Below are 27,422 nucleotides of genomic sequence, written 5' to 3' on the forward strand. Positions count from 1 at the left end.
GTAACCAGTAAAATCAAGATTTCTTTAAAGGCTTAGGATTTCTTTCATGTTCAATGCGCTTATTTATTTTTAGATAGGAGGGGCTCCAGGCAGAAGCAAGCAGTGTAATATCATCTTGTATTGTCTTGTCTTGGAGGAAATTAGCCAGGAATTTGATTCGTTTTTAGCCGTGACATTCCAGGAAGGCTTTAAGCTGACTACAGGGAGCTAATATTTTCTAAAAGTAATTTGGGCCAAAAGAGACACAGACTTCTGAGGCAGAAGATGCAAACATTGCATGCGTGCTTCAGTTCTGTTACGTTCTCTTCTCTTCTCTCCCATCTGATATACGATATATACATTTAGGAAATTAAGGGGATTGCAGTGATATTTTAAGATTTTCCTTACAACTGATAGTGAGTATAAAGCTCAGAAATTTGGCCCTAAGTAAAAAGTTAAGAGTATTTACCTGTCAGTTCTTAGGGCCCTTTCCCAAAGCATGCTCATTAAAGCTGAACATTTTTTTTTCACATTGTTCCCATTATTTAATTGGTGAAAACATTTCAGATCAAAACTCTTAACAACTTTCAAGTATAAAATAAGCATTGTTAGCTATAGTCATCACTTTGTACATTAGATCTCTGGAATTTAGTCAACTTCCAACTGAAAGTTTTTACCTTTGACCAAATCTCCCGATTTCCCCCACTCCCAGCCCCTGGGAGCCACCAATTCCATTCCTTTACCCGCCTCCCCTCTGTAACCATCAGTTTGTTCTCTATAGTTAAGAGTCTGTTTCTTGGTTTGCCTCTCCCCCCCCCCCTCTTTTTCCCTTTGCTCATTTGTTTTATTTTTTTTAATTATATTTCATTTAAAATTTTTTTAAATATTTACTTATTTGGGGGGACAGCACAAGTAGAGGAGGGGCAGAGAGAGGGGGACAGAGGATCTGAATCAGGCTCTGCACTGACAGGCTGACAGACTGATGTCAGGCTCGAACTCACAAAAACAAACCACAAGATCATGACCTGAGCTCAAGTCAGATGCTCAACCGAGTGAGCCACCCAGGTGCCCCGTCCTCTGTTTTGTTTCTTAAATTCCACGTATGAGTGAAATCATATGGTATTTGTCTTTCTCTGACTTACTTCACTTAGCAATACACTCCCTAGCTCCATCCACGTCATTGCAAATGGCAAGTTTTCATTCATTTTGATGTCCGAGTAATATTCCACATTTTCTTTATCCATTCATTAGTCGCTGGACACTTGGACTGTTACCATAGTTTGGCTATTGTAGATAATGTAAAGATGGAAATTTAGCTAACTCTTATAAACACAAAGGTTCATCATGTCTTCAACTGGTTACAAGTGTTATACACATGAGGTCCTGATTTCAACCCTCATTATGACACAGTTAATTGCATTCGGCTTCGTTACCAGGCTACGCTGTCCCCCACTGAATTGGTGTGTGTAAGGACGGTGAGGGTACGAGGTGTAAGGAGACCTTGAGAAGGAGGAAGAATGGAGGTAGAAGCTTCTACTATTGGTCCACTAGTATGTACCATTCGTTTTACAAGGAGGACCAGACAAAAGAGTAATGGTAGATCACTCACTACAAATTCATCCCCAGCATGGGGATGGAAAGAAATGCATTTAATACTGGAGCAGTGATATTTATGTGTCTGAAGGACAGTCCATTTCAAATTACACTATATCAAAGCACAATATACATATAAAGACATGATCATTAACCACTATCAGCCTAGGTCCCTCATTTCTTATCTAGCTCATTCGCTCATTCAATAAATAGTTATGAAAGGCCCATTCCATTGTGTGCCAAAGTTCATAAATGAAAGGTTATTCCTCTTATACAAGACAGGGGCTAGATGACACAACCTTTAGCATACCATAAAACCAACCTAAACTCTGGTAGATCATCTGATCTAGGAGTGACTTGGCAAAGTCAATAGATGGGTCTCCTGTTCTGGGGAGGAACTACATTGGTACATGAGCTGTCCATGAGGTAACTGATTTCCTGGGAACAGATAAGGCCAACTAAAATGAGACAGTCAAAAGAAAAGAGGTCTGGATGAGGGAACTTGGAGAACTTAACATTCCAGGGATGTCAGAGGAGAAGCCATTGAAGATGGTTTAGGGAGGAATGATGGAAACATAACCACTTTTTCCCCGTAAGTGAAACCAAGATTTTGCCATATTAAATATGGAAAAGGGCAGCTTGAGCAAAGCCGAGGTTCACCCTTTCTCTGTCTCCAGAAATCAGTACCTCTCTTCCACTGTCGTAGGCAGACTTTTCTCCTCTTACAGAACTTTGGTTCAAATGGGGACATCTGACACAATAGTCCCCACAGCCTGACTGAGGCAAGGCTACTGTATTTCCACGTGACCCTTCTAACCTCAAAGGCAGTTTCTCTCAACCTCTCCTTCCAGCTAAAGCAATAGACACGGTGGGTGACGTTCGCCAGGGCGTCTGGGTAAAATGCAATCGCAAGTACATGGAATGAAAGAAATGGTAAACCTGTGTGACATGTTAAACTCTATCATATACATAAAGAAAAAAATTTTTTGAGAGAGAGAGAGAGAATGCGCACCGGTGAGCAGAGGAGGGGTAGAGCGGGGGAGGGGCAGAGAAGTAACGTGAGACCAGAAACTGTGGGAATGTAGGTGCATGGACATCACAGCTTGTGTCAGGACATGATGACACCCATGACTGGGCACATCCACAGACACTGCAGTGGAAGCCAATGTGCCAGGATGAAGGAAACTGAGGTCCATCCTGGGGAAGAGAGAAGAAGACAGGGGAGGCCAATCTTTCATATTCAATGGTCTGAGTTTACATCTTGAATTGACCTTACTTTAAACCAAAAGTGACAGAGATCCTGAGTTGAAATAGCTAATACACTAAATTAGATTCTATGACAGACATGGAGATAAAGCTACACTTCTAAACACCTGAGGCATAAGTTTTACTTTTTATTTTTTGAAAGATTGAAAGAGAAAGAGGGAAAGAGAGAAGTGGCGGGCTCATGTTCCTGAAGGGAGGCTCACGCTCACCAGAAGTGCAGAACTGGAGTTCACCCGAAGCAGGGCTCGAACTCATGAACCGTGAGATCATGACCTGAGCTGATGTCAGATGCTTAACCGACTGAGTCACCCAGGCACCCTTGAGGTATAAGTTTTAAACCTGTTCTATCTTAAACACAGTGTCTCCTCTTGCCTGTTTTGGGACAATATTTTACCCCCTTTCTCTCTGGTACAGCTAATCTCTGTCTGCTAGCTGCTCTGAGTTAGTCACGCTTCTGCAATTTATTACCCTGCTCACACACACACACACACACACACACACACAGAAAAAGAAAAAGAAAAAAAAAACAAAACACTTTTCTTGACCTCTCCTGCCCCTTAAGCTACATCTGCATTTCTTATCTCTCCTACCTCAACTTCCTATAAACACACACACTATCTTCACTCACTCAATTCCTGCTCATTTCTAAAGTGACGGTCATTTGGTTTCCATCACCATTATTCTACTGCCAGTGAGCTTGCAAAGTTCACAAAAAGCAATCGCTTCTTTTGAGGTCCCCTGATCTCCGGTGTCCCTGAAATATTTGCCAATGTTGACCAAGCCCTCATCTCCTTTTCCCAACTCTTCCTTTGAAAACTCTTCCTTATTCTACTTCATCTTAAGTTAAAATGTTCTCACTTTCTGCAGGCCTGGTTAATTCCAGACACTGAAGTCCCTTTGTGGATTCACTTATTCAAGTTGGATGTTAGACCCGATGTGCCTGTTTAGTTTTTGAAGGTAAAGAAACAAATTACCGGGTGGAAACCTAGTTGGTGACCCAGGTACACGGACACCAAACTAAAGAACTGGTGTCTGGAACTCTCTCGTTGCCCAGTGGGAAAATACTAAATCACCCCAGCGATTTGTGCTATCTGGCAGACACAATCTGATTTATGTGGCATGCATTTACATAAATTAGCCTCACTTTCCTTCTTCCTGCTTAACTGTCTCACAAGAAAGACCTCCCAGCCTTTGGGAAGATGGGAGCCATAAGGCTGAGCTGTGGTGACCATCTGACACTGGGGAGAGTTGGCCTGTAATTAACCATGGTAATGACTGCAGGGGGACTATTGACACAGAGAAGGCTAACCTCTTGTTGGCTCCGCAGAGGGGACATATTTCAGGATTCTCACTCCCTCTTGCAGGGACAGCACATATTTGGGAATCAACTGTGGCCCTCTGCTCTCTGATGTGGAAAGGGCATTGGATATATGTTATTTTTGCTTGCTTTTTGGTTTTGTTTTTAACTACATTTTATAGTCAAATAGAAACACATGCATGGTGTTTCTGAAGTGACTTCAGATGATGTTTTCTTGAAACACTGGTGAAGCTTGAGGATATCCTGCACAAATGTGGCTTATCAAATGCAAGCACATGGTGTTAGGGGGCCAAACCCCTCCAAGGCATGCTTCTTTGGTGGACCCAGAAGTTGTTTCTATCCATCGTTGAGAATTTTGAAATGCGACGTTTTCTCCAGGCTCTTTTGTGGTTTACGCAAATCCCCTCGAACTCAACTTGTAATGTTTTCTTTCTGAGATTGAAAGGCCAAACACCTATTGAAGAACAAGGTACTAAGAGAAAGATTTAAGTTGTAGAGGATCCAAAAGGATCTCAGAACGTCTATCTCATATGTACCACCTTCTCTGTCACTTTGTGTTTTATTATCAGAAGTAGTTGGTGATAATATCAGTTAGGTATCACCATGTAATAAACTGTACAACATCTCAGCAACCTAAAACAAGACACATTCATCTTTACTCACCGGTCAATTGGGCAATTCTATTGATCTGCACTGGGCTCCCTCATATATCTGTGGTTAGTGAACAGGGTGCGTTCGGACTGGATTGGTTAGGATGGCTTTAGCTACACGTGTGGCTATTGGCTGGCTGTGAACTGGGGCAACAAGGTGATAGAAACCACTTGTTTCTCATTACCAGGCAGGCTAGACCAGGCTTGTTTTCATTGTCTCTGGACAGGATGCCAAGAAGGAGGGCAGAAATGAGGCTCAGACCTGGCCCAACAGTCTCCATTTCTTTCCACTAATCAAAGCAAATGACAAGGCCAGTGCCGACTCAGGGAATGGAGAAGCAGACTTTTCTTTTTTCTTTTCTTTTCTTTTCTTTTTTCTTTTCTTTTCTTTTTTCTCTTCTCTTTTCTTTTCTTTCTCTCTCTCTCTCTCTTTCTTTCTTTCTCTTTCTTTCTTTCCTTTCAGAGAGCGAGCGAGCACACCGCGAGCATGCATTTGCACTTGTGAGTGGGGGAGGGGCAGAGGGAGAGGGCAAAAGAGAATCTTAAGCAAGCTCCACACCCATTGTGGAACATGACCAGGGGCTCAATCTCAGCACCTGAGCTGAAATCAAGAGTTGGACACTTAGGCGCTCTAAGCAGACCCTCTTCTTAACGGGAGGAACCACAAAGTCACATTGCAAAGTGAGAGGGGTGGATATAGGGAAGGGAGATGAAATTAAGGAAAATTTGCAATCAATGTGGTACAGGGATATTTCTAGTAGCATATTACTTTTTAAAACACTTTGCAAACAGACATGCCCAAGCACTGCACTCCAAAGGCCACGATGAGCATTCAGATTCACTACAAGAATGGAAATACATGAGTAAGTTAAAACCTTCAAAGAGTCATTAAAATATTGTATAAATCGGGCCTACACGTGAAACTAAAAGGTCTTCCCGGAAGGAAGTGAACATCACAGCAACGTCTCTGAAAGTATTGGTGGAAGTTCCCTTACTCTAAATAGCTTTTCCTTTATGCAAATGAAACTTTGGAAGTTTTTCACATACACATAGCCTGTTACCTGAGAGATAATCTGGAGGTGTCCCAGGGGCCACCTCCTGCTGGAGGGAGGCACAAGAGGGAGGGAGGGGACAGAGTTGGGATGAAGAAGCCCCTGGGAAGGTCTGGCCAGAGCTCTAAGCCCTCCACATGAATCCAATTCTACCAGAGGAAACTTGCCTCTTCCCATGTTGTGTATTGGGCTTGGGTAAACAATTTCATCAAAGGTAGTAGTTTCCACAGATTTTTAAAAGGCTGGAATTCAACAATCCAAGAACAAACAACCCAATTAAAATATGGATAAAGGACTTGAACAGACATTTCCCCAAAGAGGATCTACAAATTGCCCACAAGCACATGAAAGGATGCTGAACATCAGTAATCACTGGGGAAATGCATATCAAAACCACAATAAAAGCTCACTTCACGTCCATTAGAATGGCTATTAAAAAAAAAACAACAACAGAAATAAGTATCGGCAAGGACAGGGAGGAACTGGAACCCTCCTGCACTGTTGCTGGGAATGTAAACTGGTGCGGCCACTGTGGAAAACAGTGTGGAGGTTCCTCCAAAAGTGAAAAATAGATTTACTTTATGATCCAATGATTGCGTGCAACCAAAATAGCTGGCCTCAGGGACTTAAAGAGATTTTTGCATGCCCGAGTTCATCAGGGCATCATTCACAATAGCCAATAGGTAGAAGCAACCCCACGTATTGACAGAGGATGAGATATTATGTGGTGCGTGGGCACAACAGGATATTATTCAGCCTTAAAAATTCCTTAAAAAGGGATAAAATTACGACACACGCTACAACCGTGAATGGGCCTTGAGGACATTATGCTGAGTGAAATAAGCCAGTCACAGAACGACAGATACTGTCTGATCCCACGCAGGTGAGGTACGTAGAGTAGGCAAATTCATAGAGACAGAAACTAGAATGGTGGCTGCTGGGGGCTGCGATGGGGGGGAGCGGCAAATGAGGTGTTAATGTTTAATGGGCTCCAAGTTTCAGTTTGGGGAGATGAAAAACAGCTCTGGAGATGGATAGCGATGATGGCTGCCCGATGTGGGAATATACTTACCACCAGTGAACTGGACACTTAAAAGTAGCTCACCTGGTAAATTTTAAGTTACATGTATTTCATTGTATTTTTTAAAAAGTTTATTGACTTATTTTGAGAGAGACAGAGACAGTGCAAGCGGGGAAGGGCAGAGTGAGAAGGAGAGAGAGAATCCCAAGCAGGCTCCACACGGTCAGCGCAGAGCCCGATGCGGGGCTTGAACCCACAAAACCGTGAGATCATGACCTGAGCGGAAACCAAGAGTCGGACACTTAACAAACTGAGCCACCCAGGCGCCCCTATTTTACCATAATTTTGAAAAAGGCTTGGAAAGCCACTGATAAAATCCAAACCCTTCATTTTACATTTGAAAAATAGACTTTGCTCTTTTCACCCAGCGATACAACTTGGAGATCTTTCCACACTGGTGCTGGATGATGAGGTTTTTTGGAGTGATAGTGGGGTCCAGAGCTGATGGCCAAGGAAGGATTCTTGAAGGCATCTTTGGTGCAAAAAGGTGATTTTATTAAAGCCCGGGGACAGAACCCATGGACAAGAAGAGCTGCCCCAGGACCATGAGGAGAGACTGGTTATATACTATGGAGTTTGGGGGAGGTAAAGTCCAGGGGAAGTTTCCAGTGAGACTTTCATATGCTAAAGAAGACTCCCAGGATCCTGGAGGCCTAGCTGTTGTCAAGCTAAGGTTGTTTTTCCCTCTAGCAAAGCATTAACATTAAGACAGCAGGGAGTTCCTGGAGAAACCTTGGCCTGACTCAAGGACTGGTCAATGGGCTGTAGGTTATAAGGAAATTTATTCGCTTCTGCCATTTCCTCCTGCCTTTGTTTCCCACATCACTGCAGATCTGCCTAGGACTGTTTTCATGACAGCGTATTATTCCACGGTATGGATGTACCACCACTGATTTAACCCGTTCCCTGATAAGAGGCACTGAGGTTCCATGTGTTGCCATCATATCTCTCTCTTTACTTCTGTTTCCTCTTCTGGGCTGTGAGTGTCTTTTGCGGGCAGAAATTGTATCTGGTTCATTATTATCTCTTCAGAACCCTGCACAGTGATCCAGCCTTAGTATTTTTACTTATTACAGAAACGAATGAGTATAGACAGTATGTGGCCCACTAAATCTAGATTCTGATTCACTAGAAATGGGCTCTCTGGCCTTGAGCAAGCCCCATCCCCCTTTCCAGGCTTCAGTTCTTCTATAGACATAAGTAGATAAAATGAGATGTTGCTGCCAGCTAAAAAAATCCCACGATTCCTCCTCCTCGTGTTAGACTGACCCAAGGTCTGACCCGCTTCTCAGCCTCCAGAATGGAGCCAGGAAAGATTCCCTTTCTTGCTGTTGGATGGAGCCTCCCCTCACCTGGGCCACCACTGAGAGCTCAGTCAGCTCAAAGCCTGATCCTTTCACCTGGGAGTGGAGACATGCTGTGTGGACCCTTTAATGTCCCTGAGGGCCATAGGAGGTGACTTTGCACTGGGATCAAAATCCCTCATTGAGGGGTATTTGCCTGAGGGACAGCGACTGACACAGAGCAGTTTCACATAGTCTAACTGTTTTGCATAAAATGTTCCCAGAATGCAGGCCATTGTGCCTTTTCTGCATAGAGGGGGGAAAAAACCCAGCATTAACAAAAGGCTTCACAATGATGGGAAAATGGATGTTAACATTTCTGCCTGACTGATAATCTCTGATGTTACCCTTGGGAAGCCCCAGCTTTCAGAATGATGTATTTGCCAGGGTTTGGAGGTTTTTACGCCTATAATGGGTTATCTGGCAAATGGGCAGCCGAGGGAGGCTCAGTGCCGGAAGCAAAGCAAGCAGAATTTTATGTTTTCTGGCCATTTTATTTGTTCCTGATTTCCAAGGTGAAATTTTCATTTCAAACAAAGAGAGAACAAACAGGAACAAAGAATCAATGGTCTGCTTTTGTTTGCTTTGTTTTTCTTTACGTGTTCTTTTTTTTTTTTTTTTTAGTGCCAAATTCTGAAATGGAATGTTTGGCCCCCAGGGGTGAAGCTGAGGGTGAGGTTTTTCTGACTTTTCCTGTGATATCTTTGGTTTTCTATTTCTTTGGTGTATAGAAACCTCGTAGAGACATTATTAGAGGATTCAGAGAGAAGAGATCTTGCCAAGGGGCCAGAGTAAAATCCGTTTTGTAGCACACAGCAGGCATTGTGAGTGGGAGAGATGTGGAAAGGCCAGAACCCCAGGGCTCCTTTCTGAGGGAGGACACAGGAGACAGTGTTAGTTATCTGCTTTCCTTTGACTCTTGCATTTGAAAATCATCTAACCTTGGCTAAGGCCCCCGGGAGCTTCTCTTTAACATCCACGCATAGTATAGCTTTCTTTCCACTGGCTCCTCAAAATCCCCCATTATTGTGAGAAAAATGTCAAACTTAATGCCTAGAATTTGAATCCAGGGTTCAAATCAATACCTTTTAGCTACAGTGCTAACTTGTGGCCTATCCTGGGTTCTTGGACTTGCATGGAGTCCTACTTGTGCAGACGAATGTCCACTTACTACGCGACAGATATGTATTTACGGGCAGCACTGAAGTAGATGCTCGGGGGTAGAGCACCTGGCTTCTTCTCTCACTGGATTTACAATATAAGAGAAATACGAAAAATGAACAATATAAGACATCAGAAGGCTGCTTTTAAGTATTGGGGGAATGGAAGACATAGTAATCTATGCTAAGTCTGATGTCTAAAATAATCAGAGTCAAAAGGAATCAAAGCTTTATCATCGTGTCAATGGAGTATCCTTCTATCTATAAACAAAAATGTGATGTCGCCTGGTAGACAGCTAAGCTACTTCAGGAACTTCACTGCCGGTACTCCCTGACCTTGAACTTGTCCCACACGTGAAAGGTTTTCACTCCAGAAGGAAAGAAAAATGGCTCAGATGGCCTCCGTCCATGGGATATAGTGTCTAATTCCTTAATTAAAGGAAAATTCTTCAGGGAGTTTTATGTGTTCCTTGTCATACCAATTTCTGCAGCCTCCCTTTTGATTTGCCATGAAACAGTACTTGGGGACGAGGCTTTGGCACAGAAAATACAATCAGAATCTCTCTTGCAAGAAGTGTAATTACATGGGGCTTTAAATTGACAGTGGCTGACAAAATTTCCACCAGCACACTAGAAAATCAATGACAAGAACACCCTTCAACATCAGGGAGTTGTGATGGCTTCCCCTTAATTGAGGGGAAGGAATTGAGGGAGGAACGTGTGATTACTTGTGGTTTACCTAATACCGGCATCTATATTTCTTTACCAGCTAACAACACGGTTTCTAACCTCCCTCTGCCTTCCCTTCGCCAACTCTCTGCAGAGGAGATTACATTTAATTTTATTCATTATCACATCGTGGAGAGAAATTCAAATGTACCACTGTGAGGCCTAAAACAGTCTCTACTCCAGAATGGTTGAATGAAAGAAGTAAAATATGGTCCAGAAAATTGTTCCCCTGTAATGGTTAAGTCCTTCTGTTGCTTTTAGTGTGTCCCTCCCTCCACACTTTACACAATTAATAGGAGCGATCCGTTACACTGCGTGTGTTTTTGAAGGGGGGAAGGGCACAATGGATCAGCAGTTTTCCTACACAAAAATGAGAATTTTAAATTGGCTTTGTAATCTTTTAAAAGTATTTTCTAGTCACCCAGTTGGTTCCTGGAAGTAAAAGTCACGACACTAGTTTGTTTTTTGGTTGGACTCTATGAGACTGCTGTTTTGCAGGAGAAACTACTGAATATTGGTAATTTCACAACAGTCAACCTAATAAATCAGCTAAGAGCCTAATGCCTGCTTGTGCATTGTGATTTCAGGAGCTTTGAAAAAAGACCCATAGCCTTAATATCACATAAGACCTTCTGTTTCATAACTAAATGAAATAATAATTATAAAATAATAGTAAACAGCATATAGATAAAAAATAAAGGACAGTGCCTAGCCTCATTTGAAATGAGTACAAATGACCAACATCAGAGTCTTTTCGTTAAGCTGAAAGAGACAGGGAGGCAGCAGGAGCCCGTCGGCTGAAAAGGGGTCGTGGGCAGAGGTGGAGGGACACATAGAAGGGGGGAGGCTGTCCTCTGAAGAGTCTCTGTAACAGTTTTGCCAACCCTATGGTGCTTATCTCTCTGAAAGGGCATTGTTCCACATCGTGGTCCATGTATTGGCTGAAGAGGAATGTTCTTGGCTCTACATTATTCCACTGGATCTTCACTGCTCTCTCCTGGGGACAGGCTGGACTGTCCTCACCCCAATTTGTGACCAGAAGTCATGAGTGATCTTGTGTGGGCCTCTGGGTTGAGGTTGGGAGACAGAACACACAAACGGACAATGGACAGGCCATATATAAAAAGAGAGTTCTGACCTACCATCTGCAACAAACTGCCCAGGAAACCACCCCATGTGCACAATCACCACCCCCTGAAGCCAGCCTGCTTCAAGTCTGACTTGAAGAAAGTCAGACTGCTACCTCTAGTAGTAATTCAGGGAGCCAAAAAATAGCTTCCATAAGAATCAGTCCCAAATGGCCAGGGCTTGATTAAAAACTGACAGCTTCTCTAATTTTTGTCTCTGCTTCTGATGAGGTTTTGGGTTGATGGTGGGGAGTCCATAGCTGATGACCAAGAAAGAATGCTTGAAGACATCTTTGGTGCGAAAAGGTGATTTTATTAAAGCATGGGACAGGACCCGGGGACAGTAAGAGCTGTGCTGGGGCTGTGAAGAATGGCCGGTTGTATACTATGGAGTTGGGGAGGTAAAGTAAAAAATGAGGCCTCCAGAGGGACTTGGATATGCTAAAGAGGACTCTAAGGCCTTGCTATCGTCAACCTAAGGTCGTTTTCTCTCTAGTAAGGCACTTTACTGGAGAAATGTTATATTTTGTATTTGCCTCAAATATTTGTCAATGGGCTGCAGGTTATAAGGAAATTTAATTTTACCCGCCACTTTCTTCTTGTCTTTGTTCCCCACATCACTATGGAGGGGTGATGTTGAGGCTCCAGGAAATAGTCCACAGGCTTCTGGAGATCAGGCTATTGATAAGATTGCCTTTTTCTTATACTTTACTAAGATATTTGTAAACTGATGGAGACCCATGTCCTGTACGACTGTGGTCTCTATCAGTTGGCCATTTTTTTTTCTTTCCTTTCCTTTGTCCTTGGGCAGCCCGGAGTGCCTGAGGAGTATCACACACATCCCACCTGGGGGGAGGGGATGCATAGCTTGCACTTTGTCCTCAGCCCGCCCCACGACCCCCATCACTTCCAACTTAGGACCGACCAGAGAGAGCCAAGCATGTACTCTTAGCCAGTCACACAGCACTTCTTGCTCCAGCAAACTCTGATAAATAGCCTCTGCTTGTTCTCCTTTGGGTGGTTTCATCCATTTCCACAAGGTACTGCACCCACCACCCGTGGTTCTGAATATCTGCTCCACATCTTAAAAGACACTGTCTTTATCAGCTTCTCTGTCCTAATGCCAGGACTCTGCCAGGCCTCTGCCAGGCCTCTACTCCTGGCGTTTCTGGATCCCCTCTGGGCCACCGTATACCATGGGGGGAGGCAGGAGCCTCCAAGATGTCATTTTGAATGTTAGAAGCGGAATTTACTTTCTTTCTCCTAAATTTCTTTGCATTCACTGTAACTTCCATAGTGCCTTCATATAAATACCACATACCTTCGTAACCACAAACAGCAGGTATGACTCTATCAGCTGGTAAACATTAAAATACTTCCACATTGGTAGCGGACTAGATGCTGCCCTAAGCCCATGGAATGGGTCCCCACACGTGCCTTCCCCTCAGGAGGAAGGGGCCAGGGTAGCACCGGGCACATCAGGGGCCAACGGGACTCTTCCATCTGGAGACTGGCCTGGGCTGTTGTGATTGGCTGATGCCTGTACTGTTGTTACTGGCCGATGACCAGCCTATTGTGATTGGCTGTTGCCTGGTCTGTTCTGATTGGCTGGTACCTGCACAGCACTAGTTGTTGAATGAAATTTCACCCCCACCCCATTTCCCTATGCCAGGCTGCCTAGAGGGGAAGGGAAGGCAGACAGGCCTGCAAATGAGAAAGCAAATGAATATTTTTAAAACAACTACCTCCTCTGCAAGCAGAGCTCCATTTCAAGCTCCTAAGCAAACTTCCTGTGAAGCGACCTGAGCAGGCAGTACATCTTACTCTGCAGTGTGGTTTAAGGCCCACCTTCTCACTCTTGTACTGACAAGCAGGGTTAACCTTGTCCCAATTACTGGTCTGCCTTAACTCTAGGGTCCTGATCTGTAAAGCAGAGCTCATAACACATACACAGAGTGGCATGGGGGTTGAACTAGGGAATGTGTACAATACTGGCAGAGATACATGGAAGGAGCTGTTATCAGCATTTTTTTAAAAAAGTAATTTCTTCCAAATTTTAGAATTTTAACAGAATCCTATAAAGCTCTGATGTAGGGTACATGAGAACAACATCAACTTTATGGATTTGGGTTTAATAGCAAGAGATGAAGCTCATGATCGCAAATATAAGAGACTGACTCTGGTCCACATAAGCAGAAGGAATCCATGCCTCCTTTGTGGGGGCAATCTTGAAAACAGGTGGCCACCAGAAAACAGGTGAATATTATTCTTGGCTGAGAAACACAAGCTGAGCGATTACAATGGTCTTTAGCTCTACAAAGGGCCGTAGTATATAAACAGATATACTCAGTATCTGGTATTAAAATGTCACAGGTCAGGGGAATGATCAGGACAAAAAAAAGTCTATGGGGCACCTGGGTGGCTCAGTCAGTTAAGCGTCTGACTCTTGATTTTGACTCATGTCATGATCTTATGGTTCATGAGATCAAGTTCTGAGTTGGCCTCTGCACTTGTGGCTCAGAGCCTGCTTAGGATTCTCTCTCTCTGCTCCTCCCCCATTCTCTCTCTCTCTCTCTCAAAACAAATGAATAAACATTAAAAAAAAAAAAAGTCTAAAAAGGCACTTTAGAGACGAAGCGGGCACTGGTGAAAAGTTGAGGAAGAAGCCAGTGCCTAGAATCTGAGTCCATGAAGAAGCCAGATCCCCAGGTCAGATAAGACAACGGCTGGCATCCAGAACCTCTACTCTGCACAGGCCAGACCAAAGAACAAGGCTGGTTAGGAAATGCTGTTATTGTCACTGGCCACTGGATGTCCCCACACTGGGGCAGGGAACATACTCCTTTTGGCACTGTTTCCCTTGCTCCACACTCAGAATCCTAGGACCTCCCTTCCTACCGAGGCTCATTGGATGGTGGACTCCCCACAGGTGTTCAGATGGCAGGCAGGCCTGGTGACAGTGTCCAGGCCTGTCAGTCTATGGACGAGTCCCAGCACAGCACTAGGTTTTATAGCTATTTAATGTGAGCTCTTTGGTTTGGGGTCCCCTCTGCCCTAGCTCACTGTTACTCTGGCTGTTACTCTTACATTTTCAGGCAAGTGTATTTTTAACCTTCTAATCTTGGACTCATTCTCCTGAGGCAAATGGAGGTGCCACTCACTCCTTGCGTGTTTCCCCCTTTGTCTCCAGGGGGATGGGTCCTTGCATCCTAAGACATTTCTAACTTCTGACCGGTCTGTGGACTTTTCTTTACTCATTCTTTCTTACTCAATTATCTTATTCTCAGGGCCTCTCTTCATCAGCTGTGCCCTATGCCCCTAGGTGAGAAGACCAATTTTTTTGAAAGCTCAGATTTGGATGGGGCGGGGAATTGGGGGCGGCAGGGAAGAGCAGAGGTCAGCTGGATGGCTCTGGAAAAGCACTCATGGCCACCACGATCAGGACTGCCTGGCATACTTCTTGGAGAGAGTACTTTGTCTTATCTTGCATAATCAGTGCAGTCATGTATTTTGTACAATGCTTTACTGTTTAGAATTTCGCATGCAGTTTCTTATTTGACAGGAATGACACTCTGATGAGGCCCATTATTATGATATCCATTTTCTAAGAGGATATACATATGCAGGAAGTATATACTATCAGGATTGAAATATTCAAAAGGAGACAAATCTTATTATACCTTCTGAGGCTAATCAAAATACTCTGATTTCAGCCCCACAGATAATTGTGTACCTCTGTCTTTCAGAAGTTGAATATTCTGTGGCTACAGAGTTACTCTAGATATATCCCCCCCCCCCCCCCCCCCCGTTCTTGGCTAGCTGGCTTTAACACAGTATTATTTATATTCATAAACTCTTGAGACCGATCCCTCTTCTTTGTGCTACCACTAAGCTCTACGTGGTCTCACATTCCTGGCTTGCTTAGTCTGTATCTGGTACTGGGCTAAGTGGCTTTACGTAGAAGGTTTCATAGATCCCACACAACAACCTTCTGTTGTAAGTGCTATTATGTCGATTTTACAGATGTGGAAACTGAGGCTGCAAATAACATAATACAGCTGAGAAAGGAAGTGGCAGAGCTGGGATTCAAATATCCGTCTGTCTGACTCCTGCATCTGAGTTCATCTTTATACCATGTTGCCTCTTTGCTCATAAGTTGGCTTCTCACAATAGTCTCTAATTCTTGGGAAGGAGGGCCATGACTTCCATATTTTGCACCCAAGAATAGTGCCTGGAACATAACAGGCCCTCAAGAAATACCTGCTGAATGAATGAATGGATGGATGAATGCATATTTTCTGGGGCATTTCTCAAAACTTAATTTTCAGGTATCAAGTGAATGTCATTGCTAAAGATGCTCAATGGGCTGAACAATACACTGGCTCACAACTGTGAACTTTCCTCTAATTCCTGAGATGAGGCTATTTTATTCAGCCTGGGTGTGGTTGTTTCCTTGTCAAGTCTTGCTCTTTCCCTTGTTGAGTGGAGACAAATGAATTAGTGACCTACATCATGGGGACATTATGAAAAAACTGGAGGGTCATAAGAATAAAAAGATTTAAAGGAATTACTGGAATTTACAATATATACTGTATCGCATATGGTTGATTTGTAGAAAATGAGTTTTCTTTTCTTTCTTTCTTTCTTTCTTTCTTTCTTTCTTTCTTTCTTTCTTTCTCTTTCTGTTTGCAAGGAGTCATGATCCTAGTCATCAGGGATACTTGAAAAGATGGATGAAAAACTGGAGAACTGTAATGAATATCATGTTTTACATTTTTTAGACTCTTCCTCATCTCAGTTTTGCTTTTAAAATAATGTGGTTTCAATTTTCAGTTTGCTTGAATGAGCCAACCTCAGAGGAAAAAAAAAGGCTTTCCTCTTTTCAATGGTTCATCTATCTGAAACCCCTGTCTCATGGTGCTATCAACTCCTATAAGGATTATTTAATTACCTGGATGTTTAGTTGGATTTTTGTCTTAAAGTGTTGTACCTTCTTGAAGAAAAAAAAATCATTCATTTCTTCCAAAATGATTCAAAGAGTAGGTCCATAAGATACAGAAATGAGAAGTAAAATCCTGAATGAATTTATGATATAATTCCATCTCAGAAAAAAACAAGGAAAAACTCAGTCTTTAGGTCCTGTTTGGACTTTCTTCTGCTGTTGTCTCCTTGAAATTATCTTCTTCTCTGTCTCCAGAGAAGGTGAGTTCTGTTTGCAAACAGGCTTCTGAGGGAATTATTTCTAGCCGACTTGCAGGTTAACATTAAAGACAAAGGCAAGGCCCAGACTTAAAAATGTCAGTAGCATGGCCTGGAGCCAGATTTATGGGGATCTTCTCAGCCTTCCTCACCCTCCCAGGGAGAGGTTAACATTCTCATCACACCTCCAGAGATTCTAACTTGGTTTTACTACTGTGCGACCTAGGAATCAAATTTTAAAAAGCCTCCTAGGTGATTATAATATAGATCAAGAGTCATATAAAGGAATTCCATGATAATACAGAACAATTGCTGATGAAGAAACACAGAAGTGAGTTGTCACTGACTTAGCTATAGAAGAGCCACCTATGGAATGAGAATCTGGGGGAACCTCTGCCCCAACCCACTAGTTGGTGGTTATCTAGATCCTTCCTCCTACTAAAGGTCGGTCTCGACCAGCAGCATCAGCATCACCTGGGAGTGGGCTGGAAATGCAAAATCTCAGCCTCCACCCCAGACCTACCGAACCAGTCTGCGCTTCAACTCAATCTCCAAATGATTCATCTGCACAGCAAGGCTAGAGAAGCCTGAACTAGACAGCCACAGGATGAAGCAGAATAACCATAGGTAGGGAATACCTCCTAAAGGCTTCATCCAGACGGCCAAGTTCAGCTTTTGTTTATAACTCTTTTAGCTGGCATATCTTCATAATGACTGTTGATTCTCCAATGCTGTCCTAGAAATTTTCCTGACCCCAGCGAGGTACCCTTAACGGTGCCTTTCCTGCCACCTATCTTACCTCTTCCTAAGGTGGTTGCAAGCATGTTTGGTGATGGTGGTGGTTGGTGTTTTGGGGCCCACCCTTACCATACTTGCTGTCTAACTATAAATTATATACTTACATAACTATTCTCTACCCATTGTCACTGGAACTAGGCAATCTGAGAACAAATAGGGCAGAGTAAACGTAAGCAATGCACCTTCTCGAGAGGCAGTACACATCGGAAATAGAAATGCATTCCACAGGTGATGGAAGGTATTTATGAATCATATCTCTGGAGGAAGTGGCTAATGGGAGAACAGGGAGGGGTGACAATAAAGCTGGGAACTCTGTCGCTCGCCAGCTCTCTAACATTCTGAGCCTCCATTTCCTCATCTATAAAATCGAGGTAATACTATGTAGCCAGCCTCAAAGGATTGCTTTGAGGATCCAGAGAGAAAATATATCTGAAAAATTTTCTCACCTCTAAAGAGCTTCACATGCATAAGAAGTTGTTACTGCTGTTGTTACAAACCTAAACTATTTGGAAGACATTTGTCAGGGAGGACAATTCTGTCCTCCTGAAATGGTGCCTGGGGCCTTCTTGGACTTTTGAACCTGGATCTAACCCATTGTGACAAATTCCCATGTCCCTAAAAAATATGGCCACAATGTTGGTCCCAGGCAAACTTCTACATATTTGTTTGTTTAGCAAATTGGAAATAGTGTGTATATATAGTTTATGTCACTGCTTTTTTCACACATCTCAGTTCTCACGGATTATTAACAGTTTCCCATGTCATTAAATAATAACTGAAAACATAGTTTTAAATTAATGTATAATATTTCATATGCATATTCTATAATTTGTTTATTCTTCTATTGTGAGACATGTATTATGCCTCTAATTTTGGTTCTTACAAATATTATTGTACAGATTATCTTTAAATACCAACATGCTTTCTCTCTCTCTTTTTTTTCTTTGGTATACATTTCTAGGAATGGATTTCTGGAGTCAAAGGGATGAAAGATTTTTAAGACATTTAGTATACTGTAAAGTTTCCAATGAGAAGGGGTTAGAACATATATGAAAGATTTTTTTTTACCATGATGAAAAATTTTCATCAGGTGAAAAAATAGGTTTTTGCATTTGTGTTTGAAAAGCTAAAGTGATACTTTTAAATTACGATTTTCATTTCATTTCTTTAATTATTAAGTTTACATTTTTCATACATAAATTGACCATATATATTTGTTGTGTTTTCACTTATTACCCTTCCTTATACATTTTTTGATTCAGGTTATTTTTACATATCCATAATTTTGTTATGCTCACCAGAGCTCTGCTCCCAAGGTGAAAATTTTAAGCCAAGGAGTAGGAAGGGTGTCTCCTTCCTATTCTAACAGAGACTTGTACTGCTTATAAAATTAGTCACGTATTCTGCTGCTTATAGAGCTGACAGTCAAGAATAAAAGCAATATTCTCAAATATCGTAATATTTATTTTAACATTGACTGATAATTTTAATTTGTTCCCATTTAAAAATTGAATGAATTCAAATTAATAAGAAAATTGAAACCAGACCCTCAATTAATTGATAAACGTTTATGGATTAATTGAGGATGTGTATGGATCTACGTCCTACGTGATACAATCTAACATTCTATAACTCTCACTTGCATTTTTCCATGTAATGTCTGCATTCTGGTGTAGAATTTGCTCATAATGGTATTATAAAAATGAGTGTATGTGATTACTACAGTATTAGCAATATAGATCTATTATTAAGTTCTAGATATATATAGTTGTTATATTTCATAGAGTTTATATATCTAATATTTATCAATATGCTTATATTGACAACACGTTTTTCATCCACATTTGTTACATCACCTAAAGCCAAAAGTTGCTAATGCCAAAAGAAGGGAATGGAAAATATTTCAAGCCAGAGGAGTCTTGCTCTGTCTTTACATACTGGTTTTTATGGAAAACCATCCTCAACTCTTCTTGGGCCTGAGCACAAAGCAGGGAGCAAAAGCAGAGCCCGGAAATGTGATCAGGTGTGAGGTTTTGCCTGGCAGGTACTGGCACGAGCAGGCGGCAGGGTCACGATGGGTCATCACCTGAATTGGCACTGAGAACCATTTCAGGGATTTCAAGGCTTCATTCCAGAGTATTGTTTCCTCCGGAGTACTGCTCCTATGATTCAAAGAAGTGCCCATGGGGCTCATCCTTGTGTGTGCTTTCCATGGATTACTAACAGCAAGATGGGCCCAAGATGTAATCAGTCAAATTTCCATCAGAATCAACTCCATATTACAATAGTCATCATAATAAATGCCAGTAACCCATGAATCATAATGAAAGAAACTGGTACTTTTTGATTTAAAAACATTTTTAAATGTTGATTTATTTTTGAGAGAGACAGACACAGGGTGCAAGCAGGGGAGGGGAAAAGAGAGAGGGAGACACAGAATCAGAAGTGGGCTCCAGGTTCCAAGCTGCCAGCACAGAACCCATTGTGGGGCTCGAACCCACGGACCACAAGATCATGACCGGAGCCAAAGTTGGACGCTTAACCGACTGAGCCACCCAGGCGCCCCAAGAAATTGGTACTTTTAAAAAAGTTATAAAACTTGCAAAAGGTTTTAGAAATAATAGATGCCCACCTTGCATTTAACTTTACATCAACATGATTCTAAGGCATACCATCAATTCAAAAGGAGAGTAAGGCAGGAGAGAAAAAACTCTAAATTACACATGGAAATTGATTAAAGGCACAATTAGTGAAAAGCAATACTGATTAAGGCAAACTGATTTATTAAATGCTACAATGTTAAAAAAAAAAAAAAGTATGCCTTAGAATTGAGTACCATAAGCTCTAACTGTGATGAATCACTGCTTAGCTTACATCTGTTTTTCTTTACCAGGATAGAGTGGAAAGCTTACTCTGACTCATTTTAAAAGGACCAAAATCTTCTGGGAGCTCTTTGGCCCTTTGACTTCAGCACTATGGGACTTTAGAGCAGTTCTGGAATAAAAGCCTGGGACCCTCAATTTCAAGTGGGATGCTACCTACTGCTTGAGTCACATTGTACATGACACTTTGAAATGGAGAGAGAGAGTCTGTTCTGGAGATGCCATTATTGTGTCCTCATTTAAAAAAACAGCTAATATTTATTGAGCACTTACCCATGACCCACTCAAGCATCCTCCTATTTAACCCCCACAACAAACCAATGAGTTAGGGTCTATTATGTTTTCATTTTATATCTGAATAAATGAAGCTCGGAGAGGTTAACTGAATCACCCAAATATGTTCTATAAAGCCACAGGTAAAAGCAAATAAACCAGTTCCTTCTTTTCCAAGTATCTTGGTGGCCTTCGTTATGTTCCTGCGTGCCCTGGTTCTCCACTGATATTGCCAGTTTCTGAAGGCAATCAAGACTCGTTTGCCTTGTCTAAAGTAGGCAATTGGTACTTTTTTTAGTACCTCTACCTCTGCATAGCACTAGGTACTCTAAAGTCATGGTAATTAAAATTAATCCGGAAGTTCCAGTTTCAATAAGGATAATGAGTCTGGTTTCATAGTTAAACTTAGGATGCCATTTGGACAATTAACTCTTCTCAGGTATAAAATAGCTACTATTTTAAAACACTAACTTCTACACAGTTGGTCTCATTTTCCCCAGGATAGGGTACCTACCGCCTACGGTTGGAGGGGGTTGGATGGAGCCTAATTTCTGGGAAGATAAGATGCATTGCCTTAGATTTCTAGAGATTGATTTCCCCCCCCTCAACTCATAGGTCAGTTGACATGGAAACAGTTAGATCAATTATAGTTTAACACCAAATTACCCTCATTATATTAAGAGAATAAAGCTATGGCATGAGCTCGTGTAGATGAAACAGCAGATGTTTTGTGAGTAAATGCTTGTGGGCATGGTCTGGCCCCAGTGCTGTGAGGAAGGAGTAGATCACGTCTCCACTCGACCCACACGAATGCGGAAAGGAGTCTGGTCCTCACAGGAATGTGATAAATCAGGACCAAACCACATGAGTGAGCGCTAAACTTGGCTTCTCGCCTGGGAATAACAGCGCTGTGGTGATGAAGGCTGAGGAAATAATTAAACAATAGGAGCATATGTTATCAGGTATTTTCATAAAGATCCCAGGATTTCTGCCTTTAAGGCAATACGATCACGTTAGAGTGATTTTCACCCATGATCATTTTTGTTTGCTGCTTATTTTACTTAAGTGAATAAATCAATTTTAGTAAACAACTTAAGGAAATTCTCAGTTTCCTTAGGAAATTACTAGAAGCCTCATTTCCTCTAAAAAGCAGATCCAGAGATTCAGATTTTATATAAAAATTTATTTTTAAATGTAAGGGATTGGCTTATCACCTACCTACATTTTGAACTGAGTCTAATATTGTCAGAGGAATGAGATTATGTATGGCTACTAATGATAAAGTCACTCAGAACCATACAACACGTTTCATTCACAATAAGGCAGGACAAGAGGACACTCATTTTTTTCCCTTGTTCTTTTTTTTTTTCTGATAATATTCAATTAGCTGAACAGTCCTATAAGTAGAGGAATGTGGCACCAATTTAGGAACTACAATAGGGATGAACGTAGGAACCGTAAGGGACAGGTGCCTGTCAGGGACAAACTGGCAGTCGTGTGTGTCTTCCATCAAACATTCATGAAAGTCTTGGGATCCCAAGTACACATCTAACAGTAATCATCACATGGTTCAGGGGCAACGAGGAGATGTCCGGGAGAAATAGTTGTCTACAAGAAATTGCCAACACCTAAGTATAAATTAAGTATAATTCTGACTAAGCGCTCCCTGTCATTAATCATTGCACAACGTCGCACCCATGACCTCCGGGCTGCATTAAACTCCAGGAAACATTCCTGGCTCTGTTCTAAAGGCCTTGTGTCTGGGCCAGGAGTCTGTGGGAAAGAATCCGCTTCTGCTCAGAGGACAGGGGCAGGTCTGGTAGTCACCCCCTCAGCCCTTTGAAGCCCCACCAAGGGAGATGTTTACATGCGCTCTGGGTCTGAAGATGCCAAAGTCATTGGACTAGTTTGACATGTTTTGTCCCTGCTATCACTTTACAAGGAACCCACAAACACTTGGGAGAGAATTCTCTATGAAAATGAGACTCAGGCATGCTGCTTGAAAGACTAGAATCTGAAGAATCCCAAAATAATATGTAGAAATCATCACGCTGGCCGCTTCTAGGATAGTATTCCAACCACAGCTGCAACTTACAAAGAGTGTTTGCAGGCCACAGTCAGGGACCTTCAAGAATCCATAATTACACATTGTGGCAAGATCATAAAATTTGCATCGGCCAAAATGGCGCTCACACCCCAGCCCAAGAGTTTCTGAGCTCAAGTGCACTGAGTGATTTCGTGTTTTCTTTTGTCACCCGCTGAGGGAAATAGATCCTTAAAAAACAAAAAACAAAAACAAAGCAAAGCAAAACAAAACAAAACAAAACCAAAACCAAAAACAAAAAACAAGGTTATTTCCCAGTCAGAGGTGCTGCCTTGGGTTCCTACTTGTCTATGCTTCTGGCTCATTATTATTATACATAATAATGTTGTCTGCCAATATGAAATCGAATCAGTCATGGACTTAAATTCAGGACCTAAATTTCGGTTCTCATCTACATCTCAGGCTCTGACTGTCACTGCAGTTGGCACCTGGCTACCTTGCTCTGATGCAGGGTGCAAAACAGTACTTTGGTGTGCTCTGTTCTCTTAGGCTGGCTTTGATGTTTGGCTACTGCCCCCACCTGATAGTAAACGAGGGCCTGTTTTCCCTGGGTTCTACTCCATAGCTGGTTTAGGAGAAGCACAAGATCGTCAAATATAGTTCAGAATGCTTAGCCCAGGTTTTAAACATTCCCACAGGAAAGTAGGTGGTCAGGGTTCCCGGACCAAGGGCTGGATCGGATGGTCCTCAGTGAAGGGAATGGGTTTTCAGAAATTCAGGAGTGAGCAAAGCAGGGAAACTTTGCAAATGTGCTAAATCCTAAGTAGCTGAGCATCTGAACGGGCATCCACCCAAGGTGGGTCAGAGATAGCACCCGAGCAATGTTACAGAGCCAGCGAGGTAAGACCAGACAATGGCAAGAGCCAGTTTGAGAAGTAAAAATAGAAATGCGTGTAAAGTGTTTCAGGAAAATTCTTTGTCTATTTGCACTCAATAAATAGCAGCGGTGAGATAAATGGTTAAAGTAATAAGAGTTTTAGATAGTTCCTCGACCTGCATCCCTGTGATCATGCTCTGATGAAAGCTTATATATATTTTCTGCCTATCTGTTTTCCTTAGGACATGAGCATCACAATTACTAACAAACATTGTAGGGTCAGATTGCCTGGATTTGAATTTCAGCCAAATTTCATTTGCCAGCTGCCTAGCCTTGGGCAAGGTAACCTGAGTCTCACTTTCCTGGGGTAATAGAACACACCTCATCAAGTTGTTGTGAAGTTTCAATGAGACTCTTTGTGACAAGTCTTTATCACAGTGAAAACTATTATTTTGGATATTTCTTATTATCTCTATTCTTGGATTTCTTTCTTGGATTCACCCTGGCAATCTTTCCTCTTTTATATTTGTGAAATAATATATGTGGAATTCTTGGCATGCTTCTACATAAATGTCAGCAGCTATTTTATTATTATTATTACATAAGGATCATTACCTAGAATTACCTAGGATCACCCACTGAGTTATTGAGAAAGCAGATTAGAAACCAGGTCTCTGAAATCGCAGTCTAAAGAAGTTTCCATTTAAAGACGGTATCAAGGGGCACCTGGGTGGCTCAGTTGGTTGAGCGTCTGACTCTTGATTTCGGCTCAGGTCATGATCCTGGGTCGTGGGATTGACACAGGCGTCGGGATCTGCACTCAGCGTGGAGCCTACTTGGGATTCTCTCTCTCTCTCTCTCTCTCTCTCTCTCTCTCTCCTGGCCCCAGCCCTTTCTCCCTCTGCCTCTCTCCCTGGCTCATGCTCTCTCTCTCTCTCAAATAAAAATAAAATGAAATAAAGATGGTATCAAAATACCATTTACCTTTACTCCATGAACATAATTTCTCTTATATTAATTTTAGGTAGTATTTAAAAGCAATTCTCAAGGAAACCCTTGTGCATTGCTGGTGCACAGCCACTGTAGGAAACAGTACAGAGGGTCTTCAAAAAATTAAAAATAGAATTACCATGCGATCTAGCAATTCTACTTCTGGGAACTGTATCTGAAGGAAACAAAATCACTATGTCACAGAGCTATCTGCACCCTCCATGTTCATAGCGGCATTATTTACAATAGCCAAGACATGGAAACACCCTAAATGTCCACTGACGGATAAACGGATAAAGAAGTTGTGAGAATGAATATATTTATATTTATATTGAGATATTATTAATATATAATACATACAATGAGATATTATTCAACCACGAGAAAGAAGGAAATCCTGCCATTTATAACAACACAGATGGACCTTGAGGGCATTATGCTAAGTGAAATAAGCCAGACAGTTGAAAAAGACAAACACTGCATGATCTCACTTATATGTGGAATCTAAAACAAACAAACCCTTAGAAAAAGAGATCAGACTGTGGCTACCAGAGGTGGGTGTGGCTGGTTGGGGAACTGGATCAAGGTAGTCAAAATGTACCAGTTATAAAACAAGTAGGTATTGGGGTTATAAAGAACAACGTGATCACTATATTAAAATGCTTATAGGGGCGCCTGGGTGGCTCAGTCGGTTAAGCGTCCGACTTCAGCTCAGGTCATGATCTCGCGGTCTGTGAGTTCGAGCCCCGTGTCGGGCTCTGTGCTGACTGCTCAGAGCCTGGACCCTGTTTCGGATTCTGTGTCTCCCTCTCTCTCTGACCCTCCCCCGTTCATGCTCTGTCTCTCTCTGTGTCAAAAATAAATAAACGTTAAAAATAAAAATAAAAATAAAATAAAATGCTTATATAGTGTACATAAAAGTTGTTGGGAGAGTAAATCCTAAGAGTTCTCATCAAAAGGAAAACAGTGTTTTTCTTTTTTCTTTTGGGGGGCGGTATCTATGTGAGATAATGGATGTTAACTAAACTTACTGCAATCTTTCCACTGTGTATGTAAGTCAAATCATTATGCAGTAGCCCTGAAACTTACATGGTGTATATGTCAATTATAGCTCAATAAAACTAGGGGCTGGAGGAAAGAAGCAATTCTCAAAGGCTTTGGCTTCACCTCTGAAGCACCAGCAGACCACAGTGACTCCCCAAGAGACACTTTTGAGTCCAGTTCTGGAGTAGTCCCTCCCATAATATAATATAATATAATATAATATAATATAATATAACATGGTATACCCTCAAGTGTATATACAATAATCACATATGTAACTATGATTATTATATTTGTCAATGTATAGGGTGAGGCTCAATGGAGCTACAGAAAAGGATAAGTACTAACTCTCTCTTGTGGCCCACATTTTGGATTTTTTCTGTGGGCCTAAACAACACGCAGATGGTGGCACCTGAAGAGCTGGGTCAGGGTAGGATTTCAAACTCTATGTGTTTTAATATCTCCTCAGGTAAGATATTATTTAAGTTCCCAAATTTCTAGCCTACTCACTAATGTCAGGGAGGCCTCTGAACTGAGGCTGTGTGATAAGCCCACATTTACCTGGAGGAGCAGATTTCTGAAGCTCCAAATTGACAAAAGCCCAGTAGTTAATGTAAAACCAACAGAGGAATCTAGAAAAAATAACCATATAATTTTTGTAAAAAATGGGACACTCTGGAGAGCGACAAGAGAAATCTTAGTAAATATGCTTGTGATTTAGCGTTTGAAAATCATCAGCCTAATTCACCATCACAGAAATAAACCATATGGTCATCTCAATAAATACAGAAGCATTTGACAAAAGTCAGCAGCTATGTATGATTAAAACTCCCACAAATCAGGAATAGAAAGGAACTTCCTCCATCTTATAAAGGGTATAGTAAAGCATGCTAATAACATCATACTTACTGATGAAATATTGAATATTTTCTTGTTTTCAGATCAAAAACAAGACAAAGATGCTGCTATCACCATTTCTATTCAGTATTGTATTATAGGTCCTAACTAATGCAATGAAGGAAGAAAAGAAATAAAATGCATAAAACTGGAAAGCAAATTGCAGATAATATAATTATGTGTGTATAAAATTCTCAGGAATCAATAAAACAACTACTTAGTGAATTTAGTCAGTGTGATGGTTAATATTAAATGTCAACTTGACTGAACCATGGGGAGCCCAGATATTTGGTTAAATGTTATTCCAGGTGTGTCTGTGAGGATGTTTCTAGATGAAATTATCATTTGAGTTGGTAGACTGCATAAAGTAGATTGCCCTCCATAACCTGGGTGACCTCAAGGCCTGAGCAGAACAAAAAGGTGTAGTGAGACTGTCTCTGAAAAAGGACATCATTCTTTTTCTGCCTTTGGACTTGGACTCTGATCGAAACTTATACCATTGGCTCTCTTGGTTTTTAGACTTTTAGACTCAGACTGAAACTGTACTAGGTTTCCTGGTCTCCAGTTTTCTTATTGCAAATCCTGGGATTTCTCAGCCTCCATAACCACACGAACCAATTCCTTATAATAAATCTCTCTATATATACCATTTCTTCTGTTTCTTTGGAAAGCCCAGACTAATACAGTTAAGATTGAGGAATATAAGATGAATATACAAAGAATTGTTTGTATTTCTAAGTACTAATAGCAACAACTGGAAAATAACATAAAAACAATTCCATTTACAATAGTACCAAAACAAACAAACAAAAATACTTAGGAATAAATTTAACAAAAGATATATTGCTACATTGAAAATTACAAGATACTCCTTAAAAGAATTAAACAAGGCCTAATAAATGAAGAAATATGTCACGTGATGGTCTGGAACATTGTTAGGATGCCAGTTCTTCCCAAACTGATATAAGATGGATCTCAAGTTCAACCAAAATCCAACAAGATTTTTTTTTGTGTAGAAATTGACAAGTTGATTTCAAAATGCATATGGAAATGAAAAGGACCTAAAAAGCCAAAGTTAGCATGAAAATAAAGGACCAGTTAGAAGATTCATACTACCTTA

The sequence above is a fragment of the Panthera uncia genome, chromosome B1, assembly GCF_023721935.1.
Source record: "Panthera uncia isolate 11264 chromosome B1, Puncia_PCG_1.0, whole genome shotgun sequence".
Taxonomy (NCBI): Eukaryota; Metazoa; Chordata; class Mammalia; order Carnivora; family Felidae; genus Panthera; species Panthera uncia.